This window comes from Leucoraja erinacea, chromosome 25, assembly GCF_028641065.1.
Source record: "Leucoraja erinacea ecotype New England chromosome 25, Leri_hhj_1, whole genome shotgun sequence".
Lineage (NCBI taxonomy): Eukaryota > Metazoa > Chordata > Chondrichthyes > Rajiformes > Rajidae > Leucoraja > Leucoraja erinaceus.
In genome coordinates, this window is record NC_073401.1 from 33170887 (window position 1) to 33197252 (window position 26366).

The 26366-nt window shown below is 43.2% G+C and overlaps 1 protein-coding gene across 2 annotated transcripts in view; it reads right to left on the bottom strand.

The window, feature by feature from the left end:
- The window catches only part of zdhhc8b (zinc finger DHHC-type palmitoyltransferase 8b), a 150079-nt gene that overhangs the window by 53538 nt on the left and 70175 nt on the right, over positions 1–26366 (bottom strand). The window contains exon 1 of one of the 2 annotated variants that reach the window (XM_055655535.1): positions 9203–11215. The exons of the other annotated variant lie outside the window; for it this stretch is intronic. The gene's annotated coding sequence lies outside the window, so the exon portion shown is untranslated. Of the gene's footprint in view, positions 1–9202; positions 11216–26366 lie in introns of those variants that run through there. 2 annotated transcript variants of the gene reach the window in all.

A 26366-nucleotide genomic window follows, 5' to 3' on the forward strand; every position in this document is an offset into this window, starting at 1 on the left:
CCCACGCTCATGTTTTGATTGTGTGACCAATCAATTAATAATTAAAATATGTGAAATCCAAGTATTAAATCAATGCATTAAAATTCTGAAAATCTGGCGTTAGAGTTAAGGACCTGTCCCACTTACGTGACTTTTTCGGCAACTGCCGGCATCCGTCTTAGGTAGTTACAGGTCGCTGAAAATTTTCAACATGTTGAACATTTTGGGCGACCTATGACGGGTGCCAGCAGTCGCCGAAAAAGTTGTGTAAGTGGGACAGGCCCTTTAGAGTCATACACACAGAAACAAGCTCTAGGGCCCACCAAGTCCATGGCGACCATCAATCACCCATTTACTCTCCCCTCATTGTCATGTTCCCCCTCAGATTCTAACCTCACACACACACACACACACGCACACACACACACGGGGCAATTTACAACGGCTAACTAACCTACTGAACCACACGTCTTTAGGATTCGAGAGGTAACTGGAGCACCTGGAGGAAGCTCGAATGCTGACAGGGAGAACATTCAAAGTCCACACAGTCAGCAGCTGAGGTCAGGATCGAAGGCGAGCCTCCTGTGCTGTGAGGCAGCAGCTCCACTCGCTGAATCACTGTGCCGCCCCCTTCCATTTTTTAACCATTTTTAGAGTTGCGTGTATATCATCACAAGAAAATGCCAGACAAACCAGTGGGAATAGTTTCCTCAGATACAATATGCAATTAGTTGAAGATGGTTGTAGATGGTTGCATTATGGTTGGCAAGAAGGGCCTGTTTGTTTGCAGTATGATTCTAAAACATTAGAAAATGAACAATGTCATTTTGAAGGTAGACAAAAATGCTGGAGAAACTCATCGGGTGAGGCAGCGTCTATGGAGCGAAGGAATGGGTGATGTTTTGGGTCGAGACCCAAATTTTTGTCTACCTTCGATTGTTCCAGCATCTGCAGTTTCTTCTTAAACAAAATGTCATTTTGTGAGCATTTAAGAGTGTTGATGCATACAATTTACGTGAAGCTTGTTTATTGCACAAAGCTGTACAAATTAATTGCTTGTTCATCCATAAAGCAACACCAATCACACTCTTCAACGGTAATTTAAGGTACTTTGGGACAAAAGGAGGCTGCAAAAGATAATACATAAATGCATGCTTAGATTTTCCTTTAACATCGTCATTTTGGGAAGCCATTGGAAAGAGGCAAGAGGTGAATACACAGAGATGGCAGATAGAGTATTGAAATATACGATGCAATAATTCAGAAGTAAAACAGAAAGGAAATATTCAGATTTGAAAAGTGGAGAAATTTGGATTTGCCAACACATTAAACAAAATAAATAAATTAGGAAAAGTTTGAGTTTAGAGAAACCTATATACATGAGTGGTTTAGAATGTTTAATTCTCCACTATAAACAATTGTTAGAGTCATTGAGAGTCATAGAGTGATCCAGTGTGGAAACCGGCACTTCGGCCCAACTTGCCCACACCGGCCTGTTGAGTGCATGTACATCATCACAAGAGAATACAAGACAATTGTTGAAAAAGTCAATGGTTCTAACTCCTGGGATTCCCTGGCACATGAATGTTCAAAATGGAGGAAGGTTTGGAATGGCTTTGAGATTCTTATGAATGAATAAGTTTATTGGCCAAGTATTCACATACAAGGAATTTGCCTTGGTGCTCCGCCCACAAGTGACAACATGGCATGCAGTGACAGTTAGGAATGACACATAATACATTAAATATTAATAATAATAATAGTTTGTATAATTGTTAATAATATTAATTGGTAATACATCCAGAACACGATAGAGCCCAGTTTAAACAGCAGGAGTGCACTAGCACCCCATGCCTCACGTGGCAGAATCTACAGATTCTGATGAAAACTTTGCCTGTTTCTTTTCTCCACAGATGCTGTCTGACCCACTGAGTTACTTCAGCACTTTGTGTCTATCTACAGTTTCTACATTGCCTTCGTTAGCAACTTGACAACAAGAATGGAAGCAAATCATCCTCAAAGCTGAGGGATCTCCGAAGATGAAACCAGCAGGAAGGACCACTCTTTGATCAGCATCTCCATTGCTCAGGTCCAGAATCAGGACCTGTCCATGTACTTGTGTCCAGCTGCTATAGACAATAGACAATAGGTGCAAGGGTAGTCCATTCGGCCCTTTGAGCCAACATCGCCATTCAATGTGATCATGGCTGATCATCCCCAATCAGTACCCCGTTCTTGCCTTCTCCCCATGATATTACCTGACTGCTATCTTTAAGAGCCCTATCTAGCTCTCTCTTGAAAGTATCCAGAGAACCGGCCTCCACCACCCTCTGAGGCAAAGAATTCCACATAGAATTCCACTCCCTGTGTGTAGAATCTGAGTCAAATGCCTAATATTTTCAAAACTAAATTAATATTTATTGGAAACAAAAATAACATGGAACCAGCACAATCCCTTGAATTCTACACAATAATAAGGCCCAATAGCGCAGCGGTAAAGTTGTTTCCTCACAGTGCCTGAGACCTGGGTTCAATCCTGGCTACGGACGCTGTCTGTATGGAATTTGTACGTTCTCCCTGTGTCTGTATGGGTCTTCTCCGGGAGCTCTGGTTTCCTCCCACACTCCAAAGATGTACAGGTTTGTAGGTTAATTGGCTTCTGTAAATTGTCCCTAGTGTATAGGTAACTGCTAGTGTATGGGGTGATTGTTGGTCAGTGCGGACTCGGAGGGCTGAAGGGCCTGTTTCTACACTGCATCTCTAAAGTCTAAAAGGAGTGCCATGTTCGTTAAATTAGCCAGATGTATGCTTGTATAAAATTTATGCTTCTCAGTTTTTTTTAATTATCTGTCTCACTTTATCATTTCAGAAAATTGTTCTCTTGTACAGGACCTCACTGCTCACGGCCAAGATTTATGTCAGCAGAAACTTCAACCGTGCTGGTGAACAAGTCCTTTTCCCTTATCTTGCAATGAAAACAATCTGCAGCGCAGTTGAAGAAAGAAAGTTGCAAAACAAGTATGTTTTAAAACATTGTTTTGGTTTAATCATTTAGAGTCATAGTCATAATGCATGGAAACAGGCCCTTTTAACTAACTTGGGCACGCAGACAGACCAAGATGCCTAATCTATGCTATTCCTACTTGCCCGTATTTGGCCCGTGTCCCTCTAAACCCATTTGCACTGGGCCAAAGACTCTATGCATTCACCCTATCTAGTCCCTTCATGATTTTATTCTTTGGAAGGATGCTGAGAAGTCAACTAGACATAGGACAGAGTAAATAGTAGGCTGCTAAGGAATGTTAAAGAACAGAGGGACCCCTGAAACTAGCAATACATGTAGATTAGGTAGTAAATAAGGCATTTGTCATGCTTGCCTTCAGAGTTCACACCATAGAATACAAAGGGATATTATGTTATACCTTTACATAACAGTTGGAGTATGATGCATAGTTCTGGTCACCACACTATAGGAAGAAGATAGACAAAACATTCTGGAGAAACTCAGCGGGTGAGTCAGCATCTATGGAGAGAAGGAGTTGGCGACGTTTCGGGTCGAGACCCCTCTTATGGGTTACAAGTGCAGAGGGGTTTTCTGGATTGGAGGATTCTAGTCACGGGGAGAATTTGAATAGGCTAGAACAAAGGAGACTGATGGATGACTTTAAAGAAGTATATGAAATAAGAGGCACAGATAGATTAAATGGTTAGAATCTTTTTTCCATGGTAGGAGTAACAAAGCAAAGGAATGGGTTTTCAAGAATTTTGAATAAAACTTGAAGGGAATTTTTTTTAAATAGGGATAGTTTTGGTAGAAATTTGTAGGGTAAATGATGGACAAAGTGATGCAATTGTGCCTGTCTGATTATCAGTTACATATTAGAGGAGATTAGTTCTTTAACTGCATTGGAAAAGTTCAAATGTTTTAGCATAGCTTCATATTCTGTCTTCCTAAACCAGACTTTAACAATATTAAACGAATGATTAAACGGTAATAGGATTTGAAAGATTCTCAAAAATGTTCTAAATGAACTGGTGATTTGGCTTTTTTCAATTCCAGGTTACAGTTTTCAGAAGAGTTGTGATTTACAACAAGATCTCTGTTATAAATTAAAGGGCACGCAACCTCACTGAATTTCTGTTTACAGATTTTGTAATCAATGCAAACAATAAATGACTATTGTGGTTTCTACAGCTAACCTCGTCCAATTATTGTAACTAGTATTTTCTACAATACAATTTGGACGACTTAAAACTCAAAATCTAAAATCCCACTGCATCACTGCAAACTAAAATCTGCAAACAATCAATGCATCAGTCATTACTGAATTATCAGTCGGTCATATCTCACTTTCAAATTACTAGCAATAAATATGGACATTTTTTGCCAAATATCTATATTTATTGCAAGTAATTGAAATTTCCAAAGTTCAATTGCTGGCAATAAATATGGATATTTGACAAAAAAGCAATTTTTTTGAGAACTGAACAAAAAGCCTTCGATGTCCCAACAAAGCAAAATGAACGCTGTTGAAGAACGACTGACCCAATTAAACTAAAAACACTGGTATTGGTTAAGCATGGGCAACAAAAATATTGTACACTATTTGAATAAAAGATTGAATAAAATTAACAATTTGTTGCTAAACATATGAAGTATGAGAACATGTCAGATTACGTGGCTGATGATCAAATCACCATCCCATTTCCAAGGCAAATCCGCATACTAAGGAGGCACAAGGTTTAGGTTTAGGTTTAGGCACAAGGGCAGCATACATGCAGGGGCAATCAGGGGAAGAATGTCTCTGAAAATCAAATACATCAACTTTTACACTTTTTATTTTTAAAGGAGGAACCAATCATTTCTTGCATTGACCACAATGAATCAGTTTACAGACCACTGTATTAAGTGTATGTCTGTTTTGTAGCTGCTGACCTAAGAGAGAGCAATCTTTGTTTATAGCTGCACCCTGTGATCTGAAAATAGACCAATACGCAAATAGTTTGAAGGCTGGTTCTTGCTTACTTCAAATGGTTCTAATATTAATTATATGCCTCATATTCCCCTTGGTTAACTTACAACCCAACAGTATGAATTTTGATTTCGCCAATTTTAGGTAACTAGCCTCCAGACAATCCCCTTTAAAAAATGTTTTCCCTTCCCACCCCCTTACCTGTGCTCCACCTGCACTCTGCACTCTCCCCACCCTCCCTTTCCATTCCTTCCTCTAGCTTCACAATTTACAATTCTTCAATCCTTTTGTCTTATTCCTTCAGTCTTTTCAACTCTGCCCTTTGTCCAACCATCTGCCTATCAAACCAACCCTCGCCTGTACCCACCTATTACTGCTGTAGGGAAGAACTGCAGATGCTGGTTTATACTGAAACACAACATGCTGGAGTAACCCTCTGAGAATTGCCCAGCCTCTCCTCTCTTCCAGCTTTCATTCCTCCCCCTACAATCAGTCTAAAGAAGGGTCCCAACCAAAATCTCACCCATCCATGTTCTCCAAAGATACTGCCAGACCCACCATGTTAATCCACACCTTTGTGCCATTATTTTTTCTCTGACTATGGCTCCACTCCCTTACAATTAGAATATGGAATGATATTATACTACAACATTGTACATTTTCACTATACAGTGCTGACATTAAAACATCAGTGAAATAGCTCCCTCCGCAACTCCCTGGTCAATTCGTCCCTTCCCACCCAAACCACCCCCTCTCCCGGTACTTTTCCTTGCAACCGCAGGAAATGCTACACTTGTCGCTTTACCTCCCCCCTTGACTCCATCCAAGGACCCAAGCAGTCTTTTCAGGTGCGGCAGAGGTTCACCTGCACCTCCACCAACCTCATCTATTGCATCCGCTGCTCTAGGTGTCAGCTGCTCTACTTCGGTGAGACCAAGACTAGGTTTGGTGATCGCTTCGCCCAACACCTCCACTCGGTTTGCAATAAGCAACCTGATCTCCCGGTGGCTCAGCACTTCAACTCCCCCTCCAATTCCATATCCGACCTTTCTGTCCTGGGTCTCCCCCATTGCCAGACTGAGGCCCACCGTAAATTGGAGGAGCAGCACCTCATATTTCGCTTGGGAAGTTTACACCCCAACGGTATGAACATTGGCTTCTCCAATTTCAAGTAGTCCCTGCTTTCTCCCCCTTTCCCTCCCCTTCCCAGCTCCCACAGCCCACTGTCTCCGCCTCTTCCTTTCTTATTCCCCCCCCCCCCTCCACCCTCATATCAGTCTGAAGAAGGGTATTGGCCCAAAACATCGCCTATTTCGCCAGGTGTCAAAATCCAAAATGGGAAACAGGAATTTATTTTTTAAGAAAAGTTATAGATTATCTTTTCATGAGATTTCCTCCCCTCTCAAAAAAGACTAAGATCAATGTTCACAGTAGAGAGAAAAAAGTTTCACAATGGAGGAAAACAAATCTTTAATCACATTTTTGGCTTTTCCACCTATTATGTAAAAACCTGACTGCCACTTCCTAAACAGCATATCAACATTTGGATAGTTAGGTATTGTTTATTATTTCAGGGATAATGTGTTGAGAGATATCGTTTTTTATCTTAAAAAGTACACGGAGAACAAGGCAGTATCTTACACAAACAAGTCGGTTTGCTTGGCTCACATCTTAATGTCTTGACAAGAAATTTAAACTGAGTGACATCATGCAGAAGGAAGTCAGATTGTTTAACTACTCTGGGCTTGTAACTGCAGGCCACACAGGACTCCCAATTACCTCATTATATTTTCTGTGCTGTTCAGAACACGCATGCACGACCGTGAACGTCTTCCTTTCGTATGCGAATGGTTTCTTGCAAGTTCTTAAGAAAAGCAAGCTACCCCTTCCCAGCCCCCTACAATACCTCCTATACACTCACAACCGTGCATTCTGCTCCCACTACCTTTGGCAAACGCAAGCTAGCATTTATTTCAAGGCTAGAATACAAAAGCAGGGATGTAATGCCGAGGCTCTATAAGGCGCTGGTCAGACCGCACTTGGGAGTATTGTGAGCAATTTAGGGCCCCATGTTTGAGGAGGGATGTGCTGGCTCTGGAGAGGGTTCAGAGGACCCAAGCAGTCTTTTCAGGTGCGGCAGAGTTTCACCTGCACCTTCTCCAACCTCATCTATTGCATCTGCTGCTCTAGGTGTCAGCTGCTCTACATCGGTGAGACTAAGCCTAGGTTTGGCGATCGCTTGCAGAGACAAATTCATTTCACTTGCACTTTATGTGCAATGTGACGAATAAAACCGATTGTATTGTATAGAGGAGGTTTACAAGAATGATCCCAGGAATGAGTGGGTTAACATATGATGAGAGTTTGACGGCACAGGGCCTGTACTCACTGGAGTTTAGAAGAATAAGGGGGAACTTCTTTGAAACTTAACGAATTGTGAATGGCTTGAATAAAGTGGATGTGGTGAGGATATTTTCACTTGCGGGAGAGTCTCGGACATGAGATAGCCTCAGAATTAAAGGACGGTCCTTTAGGAAGGAGATGAGGAAGAATTTCTTTAGTCAGAGGGTGGTGAATCTGAGGAATTCTTTGCCACAGAGGGCTGTGGATATTTTTAAGGCAGAGATAGATAGATTCTTGATTAGTACAGGTGTCAGGGGTTATGGGGTGAAGACTGGAGAATGGGTTTAGGAGAGAGAGAGATAGATTAGCCATGATTGAATGGCGGAGCAGATTTGATGGGTCGAAATGCCGTTCCTGCTCCTATTACTCATAACCTTTACAATTTTGTAGATGGCACCACTGTAGTTTCAGGAAGGACATATAGGGCTGATTATCATGAAGCCTAGACAACAACCTCTCCCTCAATGTCAGCAAGATGAAAGAGCTGGTTACTGACATCAGGAGCGGAGGTGGTGCACACGCCCCAGTCAGCATCAATGGTGTCGAAGTAGAGATGATTAAGAGCACCAAGTTCCTGGGCATAAATATCACCAACAATTTGTCCTGGACCAAACACATTGAAGCACAACCAAGAAAGCACAAGGAAACTTCTACTTCCTCAGAAGACCAAGAATGTTCAACATGTCTCCAACGACCCTTACCATCTTCTACAGAAGCACTATAGAAGGCATCCTATTGAGATGCATCACAGCTTGGTTTGGCAACAGCTCTGCCCAAGATCACAAGAAATTGCAGAGAGTTGTGAATGTAACCCAGTCCATCGCACAGACCAGCCTTCTCCGCCATACTACATGTTGTACTCGTGTGCGGCTTGATTGTATCTGCGTGTCGCGGGGCGACGCCTGTTTGGTGGTGAGTAGTCGCCCAAAAAGTCATACCTTTTTCTGGTCGCCGCTGGCGGTCACCTGCTGCAACTATGACGGGTGCTGTCAAGTCGCCGAAAAAATTTGCGTAATTGGGACAGGCCCTTTACTGTAACATAGACAGCACTGAAGGTCAGGACTGTAACTGGGATGTTGGAACAGTGAGTTAGTAGCACTAATTGATGCCACATAACGCCAACGCCTACCTGCATGTTTAAGGATTACAGACTTGTTTTAATTTGCTCGGCAGTGCAAGAATGAACAAAATTAGTTGCGACATACTGGGCAGAAAGGTTGATTGTTGTCGTGCTCGGGGCTCTCTCAATACATGCCTGAAATAATGCTGCAAGCAGCAGTGTAGTTAGATGGAAATTCTAATTGCAAACACAATCTCTGTTTTTTATTCCTCAAGGCTACAACTTGGCAGTTTGTATATAATCGGTCGGTGAGGGCGCTGCAATGGCGGCAGCCCTGTCAGCAACGCGTTAGTTTTTTCAACTTTTTTAATTTTTTTAGTATGTTTTAAAGTATGTTTTTAATGTTTCTTTGTGTTTTGTGTGGGGGGTGGTGTGGGGGGGTGGTGTGGGGGAAACCGTTTCGGCCGCCTCCTCCATGGAGAGGCGACTTTTTCCAGGTCGTCTCCCCGTGGCCTAACAGCAAGGATCGGCGCGGCCTTTCCCGGAGACGCGCCCGGGGTTCAGAGGCGGGCGCAGCGTGGACTCTTGGCGTAGAGCGGGCGAGCCCTCACTGGGGCTCGCTGGAGGGGAGCGCTCCGTTTCGCTGGCCCGCAGCAGCCAGCAGCCTGAAGCAGCGGTCTGCACAGCTCCAGCTGGCGCGGCATCCCTCGTGGGGGACCCGGGGGAAGAAGAAGCCATCACTGCCGGCCCGCGGCCAATTTCTACCGCGGGCCCAGCGTGAACTTACCATCACCCCTGGAGGGGAGCTTCGACCACCGACCCTGCAGCCTGCGGTGCTTCTGTCTGCGGCGTGGCGGGAACTTTAAATCTTTGACCGCCGGCCTGCGGCCTACACCAACTTAAAGCCGCGGTCTCCGGTGGGGAGAGACGACTCTGGACTTGTACCTTGTCCTTTTACCATCTGGACGCCCGCAGCAACGGCTGCGGAGGGTTGAGGTCCCGACCACGGGGGAAAATGGAGGAGGACTGGCCAAATTGTGTGCCTTCCACCACAGTGATGAATGCTGTGGTGGATGTTTATGTTAAATTTTTATTGTGTTTTTGTGTGTGTTCTTTATAATTGTACCGCTGCTGACATATTCATTTCACTTGCACTTATGTGCAATGTGACAAATAAACCGTATTGTATTGTATCACTCATATTTCAAAATTTAGTTAAGAAATTGCTCTGTTGTTTTTGCTGGCGTTCCTCTTGCTGTCTTGACGACTGCACGAGCCACAGGATCTGTGATGGAAGCTCCAGGTTGCGCAGACTCTGCAGCAGTGAGCCACACGCTGAATGCTCACTTCAGGACCGGCCTCCAATCTTTTCCCCCCTCATTCACTGCCATTCTTATAGCAAGGACTTGTACTCCACAAACAAAGAATTGAAAAACAAAATTCTGATGCTATCATGTTTTGGCAGTACCGTCAGAATATCAGACAGATACATGGATAGGAAAGGTTTAGAGGGATATGGACCAAATGCGGGTAAATGGGACTAGGTTATATGAGATATCGTGGTCGCATAGTTGGGCAAACGGCTTGCTTCCGTGCCACGTAGCTCTATGATTTTGTGAATATCCCAAAGTCTTTTACAGGCAACACAGTGTTTTTAAGCAATGGAGTCTTAGAACAATGCAGCTCAGGAACAGGCAATGTGTAAACCAAACATGATGTCAAGACCAAGTTTTATCTGCTTGCACGTGATATATATCCCTCAATTCCCTACCCTACATATTCATATGTACATCTATCTGAATGTTTAAGAAAGAACTGCAGATACTGGAAAAATTGAAGCTGGAGACACTCAGCGAATGAGGCAGCATCTATGGAGAGAAGGAATAGGCGACGTTTGGGGTAGAGACCCTTCTTCAAACATCAGTTGACGTCTGCAGAAGGGTCTCGACCTGAAACATCACCTATTCCTTCGCTCCATAGATGCTGCCTCACCAGCTGAGTTTCTCCAGCTGGTTTGTCTACCTTACATCTATCGAAATGCTTCCAAAATGCCACTATTATATCCTCTTTCACCACCACCCACCCCTAGCAGCATGTTCCAAGCACCCACAACTCTGTGTAAAACATCTTGCCTTACACTTCCCTTAAACTGTGGGCCTTTCACCTTAAAGCTATGCCCACTGGTCTATGACAACTCCACCCCAGGAAAAAGGTGCTATCGTTTTACCCTATCTATGCGTCACATAATAATATATACTTCTATCAGGTCTGCCCCCCCCCCAATCTAATCAACATCCAATTTACACACACGCACACACACACATACACATCGCAGCACAGGTTTTCATCCTCAAGAGAAGACAAAGGAAGCATTCACAAGATCAAACGAAGAATGAAACAGATTTCATCCTTCTTAGCTGGCCCATTCACACGCACATACTCCCCCATTACTGCGCCCGATGGGCAGTTCTCTCAGTGACGAGCAGTTGATTCTCTAAGTGATTCCTGGCTATTTGCCGCATTCAAAAGCCAACTCCATTTGAGCCATTAATCACGATGAGATCTTGTTCCTATCAGTACAACATTCATCGTTTACGTGTGAACCGTTCCCATCTTGCCTACTGCCCTGATTTAGTTTAAACTGAAACATTTGCTGAACCATTTACTATTTTACACAATTCTTACAAGATCAATTTTAGCAGATAATTACAGATTCGAAACTACAAAAGCCAATTTGTTTTATGGATTTCGAAACTCAAGGGACTATCTTTTAACTGATGAATATTTAAAACACATTATCATGTTAATAATAGCCTAGTTAGGTTTTAATATAGAACTTTTCAATATTTTAATGGAAATTTCATATAATTCATATTGCAGAGCAATTTTATAAATTTGACATCTCATTACTGTACTATATCACTCTCTCTTCCATCAAATGTATTTGAGCAATAATGGACAATAGCAATGATATTTTATTCACATTAATTCACTGCAAAGTTCCTGCATTCAAATCTTTTGATGGAAAGTTGTTGACAGAGCAATCGAACTGCGTATTATTGCAGCTGCAGTTCCAGCGTTACACTGAATGATTTAATGTTGGAGATACAATGGCACTTTGCTAATTGATTAGGAAATGAACCAACAGAAGTAGGTAGGTTGCAGAATCGGACCAAAGCAAATTGGATTATACTGCCACATACACCATAAATAGCCCATTCATACTTTGACCTGAAACGCTGATCTGTTTCTCTTCCCATAGATGCTGCCTGAACCTGCTGAATATACCAGCATTTTATTTGTTTTAAGTTCATTCACACTTACCTAGTTCAAATGTGGAGTTGATTCCCCACTGTATATGAGAAGCATTCAGCAAAGCATAGTGAGGCCTCAGTGTTGAGAATGAATTCACCAATGTAAATTTAAGGAACTGCTTCCAGAATGAACTGGCTGCATATAATGGAAGGCAATGCTTGGGGAGAAGAATTGTCAAAATTACAAAATCGCTGAGGGAAAAATAAATTTGGCACAGTGGCGCAGGTGCTGCGTCACAGCGCTAGAGGCTGTGCGGTCTGTGTGTAGTTTGCACGTTCTCCCTATAGCCGTGTGGGTTTCCTCTGGGTGCGCTGGTTTCCTCCCACGCCCAGAGATGAGCGGGTTGGTCGGTTAATTGGCCTCTCAAAAAATTGTCCTGAGTGTGCAAGAAGTGGATGAGAAAGTAGTCTAACATAGAACTGTTTAAGAAAGAACTGCAGATGCTGGAAAAATCAAAGGTTCAGTCTGAAGAAGGGTCACGACCCGAAACGTCACCTATTCCTTCGCTCCATAGATGCTGCCTCACCCGCTGAGTTTCTCCAGCATTTTGGTCTATCTAACATAGAACTGGTGTGATGGTCGGCATTGACTCAGTGGGCCAAAGGGCCCTTTTTCCATGCTGTATCTCTAAACTAAACTAAATCTAGCATAGAATCTATGGTCTACCTATGAAACAGTGTCCCCAGTCCTTCTTTACAATTATAATTTTGGACTACTTACAGCAGCGATCGCGATTTCCCTCCGGCGATTAATACATTTTTATCATATCGTATCGTAAATATCACTAACATTGTGGCCGCAAAATCTTCCCAATCCACTCCAAAGGTAATAATAATAATCTTATTTATATAGCACATTTTTAGTCAACTTGCATTGACCCCAAAGTGCTTCACATAATTACATTACATTTACACACAGGCAAAGGTGGGTGAAGTGTCTTGCCCCAAGGACACAACGACAGTATGCACTCCAAGCAGGATTCGAACCGGCTACCTTCCGGTCGCCAGCCAAACACTTAGCCCATTGTGCCATCTGTCGTCCCCGATAAGTAAACTAATCTACAATGGTCTCCACTGGGGAGACCACATCATTTGCATGTGTGGCACCAGGTTTCTGGAACTATATCTGTGGACTATTCCAAGCTCTGTCATGGAAGTGAAGTAACAGATAGACAAAAGGACTGAGGCTAGAGTAGCCTCAAAGGAGGAATGTTTGCAAGTTATGATATAGGTCCATGGAAAGCATTTTAGCACGATGCATCACAGTTTGGTTTGGGAACAGCTCCATCCAGGATGGTATGAAATTAGAGAATTGTGGACGCAGCCCAGACCATCACGCAAACCAACTCTCTTCTATTGACTACATTTACACTTCACGCTGCCTCGGCAAGGCCAGCAGCATAATCAAGAACGAGTCGCACCCTGGTCACTGCCTCTTCACCCGTCTACCATCAGGCACAAGGTATAGAAGCGTGAAAATGCACACCACCAGATTCAGGGACAGTTTCTTCCCAGCTTTAATAGTAAGATTAAACGAGTACTTACCAGTATGAAGTTTGATCTGTATTTTATGAGGAGTTACGGTGAGGTATTACGTGAAGACCCCAGCGCAGTGCGCATGTGCGGCATACTTCGAAGCAGCGGTGTGAAATCACAGGATAGACACAATATTTGAAGTAAGATAGTAAAGATCATGAGACATCAGTTTATTAGTTTGATCTATATATTGAGGGTGGGAGCGGCGGGCACGTAATACCTCACCGTAACTCCTCATAAAATACAGATCAAACTTCATACTGGTAAGTACTCGTTTAATCTTACTATTTTACTTCGGAGTCACGTGAGTGATTCCGTGAAGACTTCAAAGTTCTGTGATTTCAAACCGTGTAACAGTTTTTATTTCACTCACTGCCGAAGTTTTTGAGGGAGGAAGTGTTATCGTAATCAACCAGTGGATCTGCTTTCACAAGAAACAGAAAGGTATTTGTTAACAATAACAACATAAAGAGCTCCCCTGAGCTTAAATTAATATTGCAGTTTGTAATATTCTTCCTGCAATTAAATCAGGTTTATCAACGGTTTATAATAAAAAATGTTCTGAACGTCGTTCCCTTGACCATTCTGCCGTATTGAGAATGTGGTCAACCGGGATGTCCATTCGTTCAGCCGCTGATACCAATGCTGCCCTAGTGGAATGGGATTAAAATGTATTATTATCTATTCCGGCAGCTTTCAGTACCTGTTTGAGCCACCTTGGAGTGGTTTGGCTCGTACCCCGTATTGGGGTTTCTGTGGTTGACCCATAGGCTTTCATCTCCCTCTAAGATTGTGGGTTGTGTCTATATATAGTAGTAGATGGGTCACCACACTCAACCTGGACTCTGGTGGGTAGGCCCGGAATCCCACCAGTTAATTGGGCGTTCCTGGTCCATATAGCCATATAACGATTACAGCACGGAAAACACAGGCGATCTCGACCCTACTAGTCCGTGCCGAACTCATAATCTCGCCTAGTCCCATATACCTGCGAGTTAGATTTTACCAGACCTAGAATATGAATGTGATGCGTCTGGGGTAATCACCATGTTATCCAGTCTAGTCTTATGGAGTGACTGGACTCTGTGAGCGTGTACGAGAGCCATAAGCATGAGCGTTTTTAACATAGATTGAGCAAGCTGAGGGATCTGGCTGGTGCCATTCTCTGAGATATGGGATCCCATGCTCTGCTGACATGCTGTTTTAGATAAGCAGATAAGGCGCTCCATGCTGTATTTACGGCACTGTAACTCACCTTTTAGTCATGGTGTAGATGTTCCAGGAACTCCAATACGTCAGTGGTTGAATAGTTCGTTGTCCCTGCGTCGTGGCAGTATTTTACCCATGTTAGCTTTTAGTGACTGTTCGCAGGGATGCCGACATGGTGGTAATGGTTCCTTTGGATAATCCCAGTCCCTGGTAAGGTCTATTCAAACCCTGCACCCAGGAGTTTGATGTTTCCCTGGCATGGGTGGCTTGTGCCTGATACTGGGTTGAGTCAGCTACCATGGTCCACTAGGGAAATCCATACGTGACTCGCCCACCGTGTCGTGATGAACTGGGAACCATGGCTGTGTAGGCCGGTCGGGCACGTTCAATACCTCGGAGACAGATCCCATCTGTATTGCGAAGTGCCCGTCTGATGAGGCAGAAGGGAGGAAGGCAAAGCAGAAATTCCCCCTTCCAGCGTGTAGGCATCTATCGCTGCTGCCTCTAATCTGGTTCCTAAGTCACATACATAGGTTACTGGTGATTCCATCTTGTGCAACCAAATTGATATCTGGCTTTCAAACTGCTTAATACCTTTAGCAGATATTTTGGGTTTGACATCTATTCAATGTAATCATAAATTTTACCCCGTGACATGGTGTCTCCCACTGTGTTCTAGCTTCCTAGGACATAGGCAGCTGATAGTTAAAATGTCTTTTGACACACCATTGCCAGATTTGTTTGACCAATTTGTTGCACAATAATGATTATTATGCTCCCCATATGGTTGATGTAAGCCACCACCATAGTATTATCAATCCGTAACCACATATGTGCGTGCTGCATTTGAAATGCATATGCTTTTTAGCCCAATAGGCGATCACCAATCCCAAGTAGTTGATGTCCGGTATGTGTAGTAACGATGTTTGTGAATTGGTCCATCTGTTACCTGTGCTGGATATGGAGTTTAGTTGCTCCCCAGCCTAAAGTACTGGCATCGGTTTTTAATAACCAAGTTGGGATTGGTGATGATAATAGGGCTGAGAACTATGCCAAATATATGTCTGCCCACCACCTTAATTGTGATATAGCTTCAGTGGGTACATTCATGATTTGATTATAGTGACCCAAGTACCTTGGCAAAGTAACAGTCATATGGACGGAATTATTATTGAAGCCCAGATAATCCTTGGTAGTTAACGCTTCAATTCTGGTATATCTGGGCGTGGGATAAACCTCAGAGCTTTAGAGAGCTGTTTCGTAGCTAGAACTGCTCCCACAGCTAATTCCTTTGTTTCCCCTAATATGAGGATATCATCCAATATATGCCATGATTATGCTTGTTTTCTTAATATTTTCATGGCCATTTTTTAAATATTTATAGTAGTTTAGGGCTGAGGTTAGACCATAGGGAATGCTCTATGCTCCCATGGTTGCCTTAACCGGGATATCCATTATCCAGGTAAAAGTTTTTTAGGTATCTATAATGATCCTAGTGTATGGGTATAAGATGGTTAGCATCTTCCATATCAATGCTCCCCATAGGTATCCTTGGGAGATCAGATGTCTGGCAGTGACAAAAACCCGTCTCCATCTTAAAGTGTATATACTCAACAGATTTATTTAGTGATATTAGATCAATGATGATGCTACATTCACCATCTTTTGTAGTTTTGGTGAATATATTCGATACAAATTCCAATGGTTCATGTTTACTCCCATGATCCGTTTAGTAATGAGCCTTTCTAGTTCAGCTTGACCTTCTCACTTCTCTTTTGTTAGAGGGAGAAAATGCCCTTTGGGTGCATTGCTGAACTGGCGGTAATATGCCCAATTTGAATTCGTTTTTATCCTCTAATACTGTTGAGTATATTTTTAGTTATTTGTGACAGCTTCCCATGCTTTATCAACAAGTGTAAATGCCCCCCCCCCCCCCCCCCGCAGTTAGTAGAACACCCTTATTTAGTGTAAACTGGGAGGAACCAGACTACCTACCTCCATGTTTATTGTTTTTTCATGAAGGCCTAGTTTGCTGGTATGCTGGTGCTGTCGGTGGGGTGGCGCATTTTCCCACGGCTCCGCTCTGGGCCCCTGTCTAAAAGAACTTTGGGGGTATTGTGAAGCGGTCGCCAGGCTTTCACCAGTCCTTGTTTGATATTGCTGGTGGATGCCAAGGGGTGCTGCCAGCTGGGTGTTGCGATGTCCTGCTCGTTCCATGGCCTGCCCTCATGAGGCGCACAGGTTTAGCTGCCTCTCTTCCCGCAGCAGCGGTTTGCATAGCCCCGTATATTTGGGGTTGCGGGCAGGTCTATATGCACCATTGTTCAGTCGAGTATCCCAAATTTGGGAACATCTTAGGCGTCAGCACCCTGGTAGTGCAATCGGGATAGTCTCATCCTGGGAGAACCACCTTGGTAATCATGGCGTCTCGCCTGCCAGGTGAGTATGATCCGTGGAAAAACGAGCAAAGGCGGTAACATCTTACCCTTCTGTTAGGAGCTTCAGAATTCGCTGCTTGTCTGCGAGTCTGCTGACCCAGCTGCCTGCGGATTTGCCTCTAGAAAGGCCTGCTCCTGCAGGGCTTTGTTGGGAAGATGGTCGCGTGGAGGAGCCATGTAGTGGCCCACGACACCCAGTAGCTCTTCCTGATCCTGCTCCCCTGGCATACTGCTGTTCTCGTCCGCCTGCCCAGCATTTAAGCCAGCCCAGCCCTGGCCTCCTTAGCTAGCCTCAAAAGAGGGAGCAAAAGGGTGTGCTATAAATTGGAGGAGGCATAGCTCAAACTCCGCTGTTGCATCAATCCCTCGTCCAGGGAGATGGCTAGTGCAATAGCACTGGGGTAGGAGTGTCAGCTCCCTTGGCATTCAGCCAGTGCCCCTTTTTTCCTGGAGGTGAACTCCATGACCTCCTCTGGCTTGGGGAGACAGACATACTTATTTTTGCTGTCTCCAACCTGTTCCAGTTTTGGAGGAAGTTGGCTCCTGTAGAACCTGTTAAATTGGGAAGATTTTTATCTTACCTGTATGTAGAGGCTGCCTGCCGTTTTTCAGGCGGCATTGTAGCGGTTCCCGGGCGGCGATTCTCCTTGTCAGGAGTCTGCAGGGCTGCCGGTTGGGTTTTTAAACTTCCCGCCGGTCTGCTGCTGTTCACCAAACAGCTGTTCAGCGGACCGGCATTAGCGCAGCACCCTGCAGCGGTCCGCAGCGTTTGCGGTCCGGGTAGCGCCTTTCCCCCTCCACTTTCGGCTCCTTCGCTGGAGTCGAAACGGGGGCCGCTGCCTCTCTACTTTGCTCCCCCTGGAGCAAAAACCACAAGGCCCGATTAAGGTAAGTACTTACCTCACGTTCCTTGGATGCGGGAGCTGCCGACTCCCGCTGGCCGCGTTCTGCACAGCTGTGCAATTATGCCGCACATGCGCACTGCGCTGGGGTCTTCACGGAATCACTCACGTGACTCCGAAGTAAAATTAGGCAAGTGAATCATCCAACCATAACCAGAGCAGTGCCTAATGACTATTTACCTCTGATGTCCCTCAGACTATCCATGACCAGACTTTACTGACTTTACCTTGCACTCAGCGTTATTCCCTTATCATGCAGATATACACTGTGAATGGACTGATTGTAAACATGTATTGTCTTTCCGCTGACTGGTTAGCAGGCACCAAAAAGCTTTTCACTGTACTTCGGTATCCGTGACAATAAACTAAACCAGGGGTCGGCAACCTACGGCCCACGGGCCGGATGCGGCCCGTAACCTGAAATCATCTGGCTCGCAGGCGTGTTTTTTTTTCTGAGGACGTCCGTCATCTCCGGTACCTGGAAGGTGATTTTCGAACCACTGAAAACTGTCTGAAAAAGACGCATTCAATCCTGCTGCACATTGTCCTGCATAAGGCCGGGCTCCTCCTCCCGGACCCGAGGCCAAGGCGCCCAGGCGCGGTGATGCAAGGAGGCCGTACCGCATCCTGCGCAAAGTCTCGCACCTTCTGTGTCTGGGCTTCACTATCGGGATCGGGGTTGTCAGTAGGCCGGGGACGATGGAGCATGATATTTGAGCCACCGTCTTCAGGAGAGAGCCAAGGCAATGAACCGTAGGTGCACCATGTTCGTGAGCGCCCGTAACTAGGGGCTAGTGCTCCGGGTGGCATCCTCGAAGGGGCGGGATCCATGTGCACATGTGATAGATGTTGCTTGCCATCCGCTCACAGACATGGGTCCTGGCCTCTATGCAGAACAAGGTTGCCGACTCCTGGCCTCTATGCAGAACAAGGTTGCCGACTCCTGAATTAAACTGAAGTCTGAAGTGCAGGTTAGATGACTGGTGAAGAAAATCCATCACAGCTCACGGAGTCCACATAAAGAACATTCGCAGTAAAGAATGGATGTGATCCTTGATGTCACTTCAGGCAGCACAGGTCAATGAAGCACTAGTGCAAAATGGTCTTTTGTGGGTTTTCACAGCAGAGTGCTGAATGGCCAGAGAGCACTAACACTGTCACGCTCCATACATTCTCGTGACTTGTGCTAACACAGGGGTTCACAACCTTTTTCGTCTCGTTTACCCCTGGCAACTTTAATAGCACATGACAATATTATTTCACTTATTTATGAACAACTAATGATGAACAGATACCGGAATACCAGAACCAAACACAGTCAGTCAATGAAAATAAAAAGTACAAATCCAGAATCAACAAATTCACCCCCTGGGTAGGCAAAATTTACCCCAGGTTGGGAACCCTTGTGCTAAGAGAAGTTGGGAGAGGGCAGCCTGCCATCTACCTCAATGATGAGTATGACTGGCAGCGGCAGGCATTCTGTTATATGTGTGAAACACAGTAACTCACTCACGCCTGCAGTGCTGAGGTGTTATGGGTCTTTGAAGCTCTAATTGTTTTCTTATGTTTCTGCAGTGCCAAACACCAGGAAGCCAAGCGCGGGGGCACACACACACACACACACACACACACACGCACACGCACACACACACACACACACACACACACACACACACACACACACACACACACACACACACACACACACACACACACACACACACACACACACACACACACACACACACACACACACACACACACACACACACACACAACACAGCAGATTTAACTTTGCTATCTAATATGCAGGCATGGATCAAGTTCGGCATTTCAATTACCTTGGCATCAGCATTAGTTTGCCTTCTGCTGCAGCTCATATTGATGCTGCAACAGCTGGCAATAAAAACTGCACTTTTCATTGCTTTGCATAAAAATGTGCAACTGATGCAGCACTTTGAACACAGAATTGTAATTTAATATCCCAATCACAGATGAGCCAAGTAGCACCTTGACTAGGAAATTCAGGAATATTTACCTACTGGAGACAGCTTTTAGTCAGAAAGCACTGTCATCACCTTTAGTAGTAATGGTGGCAGCTTTGCAGCAAATATTGCAGCAGTTGAACAACAGTACACTCTGCAAAAGGAAAATTAATTCACACTTTCCCCAAAGTTGCTTACAGTTCTAATTTTAGTTTGGACTTAAAGGACTAAATATCACTTGCGAGGAAATATTTCTGAACATAGGCACAAAACACTGGAGTAATTCAGCAGGTCAGGCAGCATCTCTGGAGAAAAGGAATAGGTGATGTTTTGGATCAGGACTGAAGGGTCGCGACCCAAAACGTCACCTATTCCTTTTCCCCAGAGATGCTGCCTGTCCCGCTAAGTTACTCCAGCATTTTGTGTCTCCCGTTGACGTAAACCAGCATCTGTGGTTCCTTCTTAAACATTTCTGAACATTTTACTCAAAAACAGGGGGAATGCCCAATCAGTAGGAACTGGGATGGTAGAATTCCTCTCTACATATTTTTGGTTCTCCTTTCACCTATTCCCTTATTTCAATAGTAAAGCACCAGCCACAGGGTGCAATTCAATATAAACAAGCAACTTGCTTCAGGCCAGCACTCATTAAAAAAAACTAAAACAACAAAATCACATTGAATGAAAACTTTGAGAAACACTGGCTATTTCTTCCAACAAAAACACTGACAGAGGAGCATCTCATAAACAAAATGCCATTCACTTTTTAGTTGAGTTTTTAACATGGCAAGTTATGGGAGAGGGGACCAATGGCTTTATTAAATGAGGAATATACAACAGTAAATCAGTTTAAAAAATGTGACGAGATTTCAATGATCAAGTGGAATGGGTGTACGGAATATTTACGAGGATGTTGCCAGGATTCAAAGGCCTGAGTTATAGGGAGTGGTTGAGCATGTTAGGACTTTATTCCTTGGAGCGCAGGAGATGAGGGGTAATCTTATAGAGGTGTACAAAATCATGAGAGGAATAGATCGGGTAAATACACAGAGTCTTTTGGCCAGAGTCGGAGAATTGAGAATCATGGGACATAGGCTTAAGGTGAGCGGGAAAATATTTAAAAGGAACCCGAGGGGTAACTTTTTTCCCACAAAGGGTGGTGGGTGTGTGGAATGAGCTGGTAGGGGCAGGTACTATCATAACATTTAAAAGACATTTGGACAGATAACTTTTTATGATAGATTTTGAGGGTTATGGGATAAAGGCGAGCAGGCGGGACTAGTGTAGATGGGGCATGTTGTTGAGCGTGGGCGAGTTGGGCCTAAGGGCAAGTTTCCTCGCTGTATAACTAACTCTATGACACATAGAACTGAGTGTGTCAGGCGGCATCTGTGGAGATAAATGGCCAGATAATGTTTTGGGTTGTGGCTTTTCAGAATTGACCCGAAACATCGTCTGTTCATTTCCCTCCACAGATGCTGCCTGGCCCGCTGGATTCCTCCAGCGCTTTGACGTTTGCTCAAGATTCCAGCATCTGCAGTCTCTTGTGTGTCCAAAATTTAAACAAAATCTGGCTAAATTAAACTGATTGAGTTCTTCGGAGAAAGAAGGTGGCTGGTCACATGTGGGAGGAGGGGGCAATAAAGAGGGGAGAAGAGGTGGAAAGGGCGGGGGAGCCAAAGAAGAGCCTAGGTCTTGAGGGGAGGACACGAGGGAAGAAGCGGCACCAAGAGCAGATATTTCTGAACAACGGGTAAAAATAGCTCGCATATTCTGGAAACAGCAGGAGAAAAACAACGTTGGAAGCAATCTGCAAGTGAGGCAGCATCTGTCAGTGGAGAATAAATGATCTTGGTGTGGAGCTTTTATTAAAGCTGAAAAATAGCTTCCATAAATAGCATTTAGAAAGAAACAGAACAGGAGAAAACTAAACAGGAGAAGTGCTCCTATTATAAAACAGGAGGAATAAGGAGAAAAAAGAGGATAAACATCAATAGATCACAAATGTGGATGCAAGTAAGATATGTAGAAAATTCATCATGAAAGTCTGAGAGGGATCTGGTATGAAAAAATAATCTAAATTTATCAGTGTATTTTTTTAAACAAAGGGAGAGGTTAAGAGATTCTTATTTGGGATGCTTTTAGTTCATGGAATCTTTCATCCGAAAGTATTAAAGCAGATCTTAATTTAGCTTTCTGAAAGGAAATGTGTAACTATAGGCACTATAATAATTTTAAATGGCCGAGGGATGAGGTATTGCTCTTACAAAGAATGCAACCTGCTCTTTTTAAACAAAATTTAGGGTAAAATTGCAGTAAAGGTCTTATAATTACAGCAAATTTTAAAATGTTATACATATACCAGTTATTTTTTTTTTTAAATCATGAAAGCAATTAAGTTTCTAACTACCAACCTTAATGGATAAAGCATGCACCAGCACAGAACTAATTAAACCTTATGTACGACAAAAGTCTCCAAGATGGACAAAAAATACTGCAGTAACTCGGCGAGTCAGGCAGCATCTCTGGAGAACGTAGCTACGATACTGCTTACACACTAGGTGTTAGATTTAAACCTTTACCTGTGCTGATTTACATAGAATGCAAGTTCTTGAAACAAGAAAAAAATAGCTGAGTTTTACTCTTAACATTTTGACGTGAATAATAAAATTTCTGACCAGAATAGAAAATAAAGCTTTAATTTAACTTTTTAATTAAACCTTGCAATTTACATCACAATACCCCAAGATTTAATAATTCCTCTTTAACATGCCACCATTAATTAGGCTGCTTTTCTATTTCTTTTCCACCTCTGTATCTGTTCAGATTTAATTAATGCTGTCAAACAGCAGTAATAATTAACGGAATGATTCATGGATTGCTGTAAAGCCGATCAAAGACCATATTTGCCTTTTATAGTTTTCCAGGGTCCAAAATTTGTTGGATGCAGTGAAACTCACACTGAAGTGAGACAGGCAGCATCTCTGGAGAGAAAGGAATGGGTGACGTTTCGGGTGAGACCCTTCTTCAGACCTGGAGAGAAGAAATGGGTGACGTTCGGGTCGAGACCCTTCTTCAGAAGTGATCTCCTTCCAATAAACTTGACTGATAAATTAGTGACAAATTAGTTGGTCAGGATTCAATCTGTACATTGAATATGCACATGACAGTTACTTTAGCATTGGAAAACATACCAGTATTATGTTGTGATGAAAGGTTATTGACTAGAAAAATGAGCGACTTTTCTTTCCTTCGATGCTATCTGACCTATTAGGCACTTTCAGCATTTTTTTTTAAATATACTGACATTGTTACTGAATAAAAATAATTCTTCCAGTTTAGTTATCATGAGCTCTTGTAATCTTTGATGAAAACAAACAATTGGGACATTATTGAGAAACATGCCACCTACTCTTGCGCATGTTCATAGTTACTAGATATAATCAGCTTCTTATTCAGATTAAAATCATTAATGTTAAAATGTCACTTTTTTCACAAGGTCATTAATTTTACAGCAAAAAAGATTCAATAACTCTCAGATGCACTATCACATGCTGAATGGTCAAATGTCAGTACTCTCGAATTGTCATTGTCAACATGTCAACTCATTGCAGCAGGGTGGCACATTGGCGCGGCTGGGAGAGTGCCAGCGACATGGGTATGATCCTGACCTCGGGTGCTGTCTGTGTGGAGTTTGCACGTTTTCTGTGACCATGTGCATTTCCTCAGGTAGTTCCGGATTCTTCCCACATCCCATAGATGAATGGGTTTATAGGTTAATTGGCCCTCTGTAAATTACCCCTAGTGTGTCGGGAGCGGATGAGAAAGTGGGATAACATAGAACTAAGGTGAACGGGTGATCGATGGTCGGCGTGGAATCTGTGGACCGAAGGTCCTGTGGGCTCGAAGGGCCGAATGGCCTACTCCTGCACCTATTTTCTATGTTTCTATGTTTCCATGCTGCACCTCTAAACTAAACCAAGATCTATTCACAACATTTGAGTTCATGATCAGTTAATCATTTTCTGCTCATGAAGAATTTTGGCCACAACCTCTAATCCCAGATCGCTATCAGATACAAATTATTTGCAGCCACCTGAACTGCAAATCTGCAGGACTGTGGCTGCTGGGATCTTACCTGGAAGCTTTAACTCCTGCTCTGCAGAATTACTGCTGCAACAATTCAGGAATTCCTTAGTACAACATTGAAGTCTTCACATAAGTTATGCAATGAAGTCCATTGTTGAGAATAATTCAACAATATTCTGACTTGGTTGCAAGTGCTATAGCTCTGGAAAAATGCTTTACAAGCAGGTTAAGATTTAGAATGCAAATACTCTGTAAATGAAGTGAAATAAATCAGACCTAATGCTTCATTTTATGTTGCCTGACAGAAATTAAAACTATTTTAGCTTATGCAGTCTTTTTATAATCAAAACCTTCTCATCAATATTATTTTAAATGTATTTTTGAAAACTATAGTGGTACAGTACAGAAGTAAAAGGATAAGTACTTGTTTTAACACAGCTCAGCCAAAAAATTAACAAATGCTGTTAATATTTTTAACCTACCGCAGCATAGAACAGCTGAATTTTCAACAGATCAAAATAACTTGCTTTACATTCTGCACCACCAAGACTACCTTGGAACATCTGAAAATACTATTTATAGCCTGGGAATGTCACAGCTAATACATAGGACCAAGCTGCTAAGACAAAATAATGCCATATGGCACCAAGCAAATGTTGCTAACTGCGAGTCAAAGTACGGCGAGTATATTTTCAAATCATGTTAATTTACATTATATCAAATATATCATTAAATCAAAGTCCCAAATCAAAACATTGCTCAGGTTTTACTGTGCATTATCGTACATAGAACACAGAACAGCACAGCAACAGGCCCTTTGGCCCATAATGTCTGTGCCAAAACATGATGCCAAGATCAAGTCTTACCTGCCTGCATATAATTCATAACTCTCCATTCCCTGCATATCCATGTGCCTACCCAAAAGTCTCTGAAATGCCACTATCGCATCTGCCTCCACCAACCACCCTGGCAGGCACCCACCATCCTCTGTGTAAAAAATTTGCCCCGCACATCTCCATGAAACTATTTGATATTTCTGCCATGGGACAAAGGTTCTGACTGTCTACCCTATCAATATAGACTTTTGTCAGATCGCCCCGCAACCTGCAAAGAACCCTATGTTTGCCCAAACTGATAGAATTATATCAACTAAAGTACCTTAGACAAAAATTATTTCACCAATAAAGTCCATGACTATTCTGATGGATTAGTAACACTAAAGGGCCTGTCCCACTTTCACGACCTAATTCACGACCTTTTTTACTAGTGGCCATTTTTCATCAGGCTAGAAAAACGCCCGACCTACTTGATGTCACGAGTACCTACGACTAGCATCATGACCTACCTACGACCTCGTGAGGACCATCCTGCGAGTATGTCAAGGGCAAACTCGGCAGAGGTCGTGAATTAGGTCGTGAAAGTGGGACAGGCCCTTAAATGTATTTCTGTTGGAGGATTAATCAGTTCTCTTTCATAAGCTCTGCATGATCAGTAACATGATTGACACAATATGCTATTAGAGCTATTACAGAAACATGGACGAAGATCACCACAGACTGCTTAATATTCCTAGTTAAGGGGTTTTCAGATAAGTTAGAGGGAGAAATTACAAAAAAGGGTGAGGGAGAGGTGGTACTCTTGGTTGAAGAAACAATTACAGCTAAGGAAAGCTATGTTAGAAGAATCATTAAATGAGGCTCCACAGGTTGAAATAAAGAACAATATAGTAATCACACTGTTGGAAGCGTACAATAGATCTCCAGACAGTTTGAGGGTGATAGAAGAGCAAACTTGTTGGCAAAGTTCTGACAAATGCAAGAGCATTAGTAATAGTGGGAGTTTTAAATTACCAGGACATTAACTTGGAAGCAATCAGCATAAAAGATAGTGAACACAGAATCAAGTCAGGTGAAGAGTCAAGAGAGTTTTATTGTCATGTGTCCCAGAGAGGACAATGAAATTCTTGCTTGTAGGCTGTGGGCCGAGGAGCTTTATTCCAGTGTTTCGTGACCCAAGTCACAGAACTACATGAAATTTTCACATACTGTGTAAAAATATTATATAAATCACCCCTGAAACTCGCCATGAACAAGACTTGCACATTTTTATTAAATTAGAGAAAAAACGGAAAATTTTCGGGTATTTTTAGTCCAATCAAAGCACGTTTAACATTGAGTTGTCTGCCAGTTGGCCAATCACGCGCTTTGTTTCAGGCTAGCACACATCATAGCTGAGAGGGCTTCACTGATGCCTGTTTTACTGGAGATTCCGATGAAGGTTCTTTGTCGTGGAAACTTGCACGACAAAGAACTTGCACGACAAATGAATGAGTGAGTGAGTGAGTGAAGGAATGAGTGAGTGAGTGAGTGAGTGAGTGAGTGAGTGAAGGAATGAATGATGAGTGAATGAGTGAGTGAATGAATGAAGGAATGATGAGTGAGTGAGTGAGTGAATGAATGAGTGAATGAGTGAATGTAC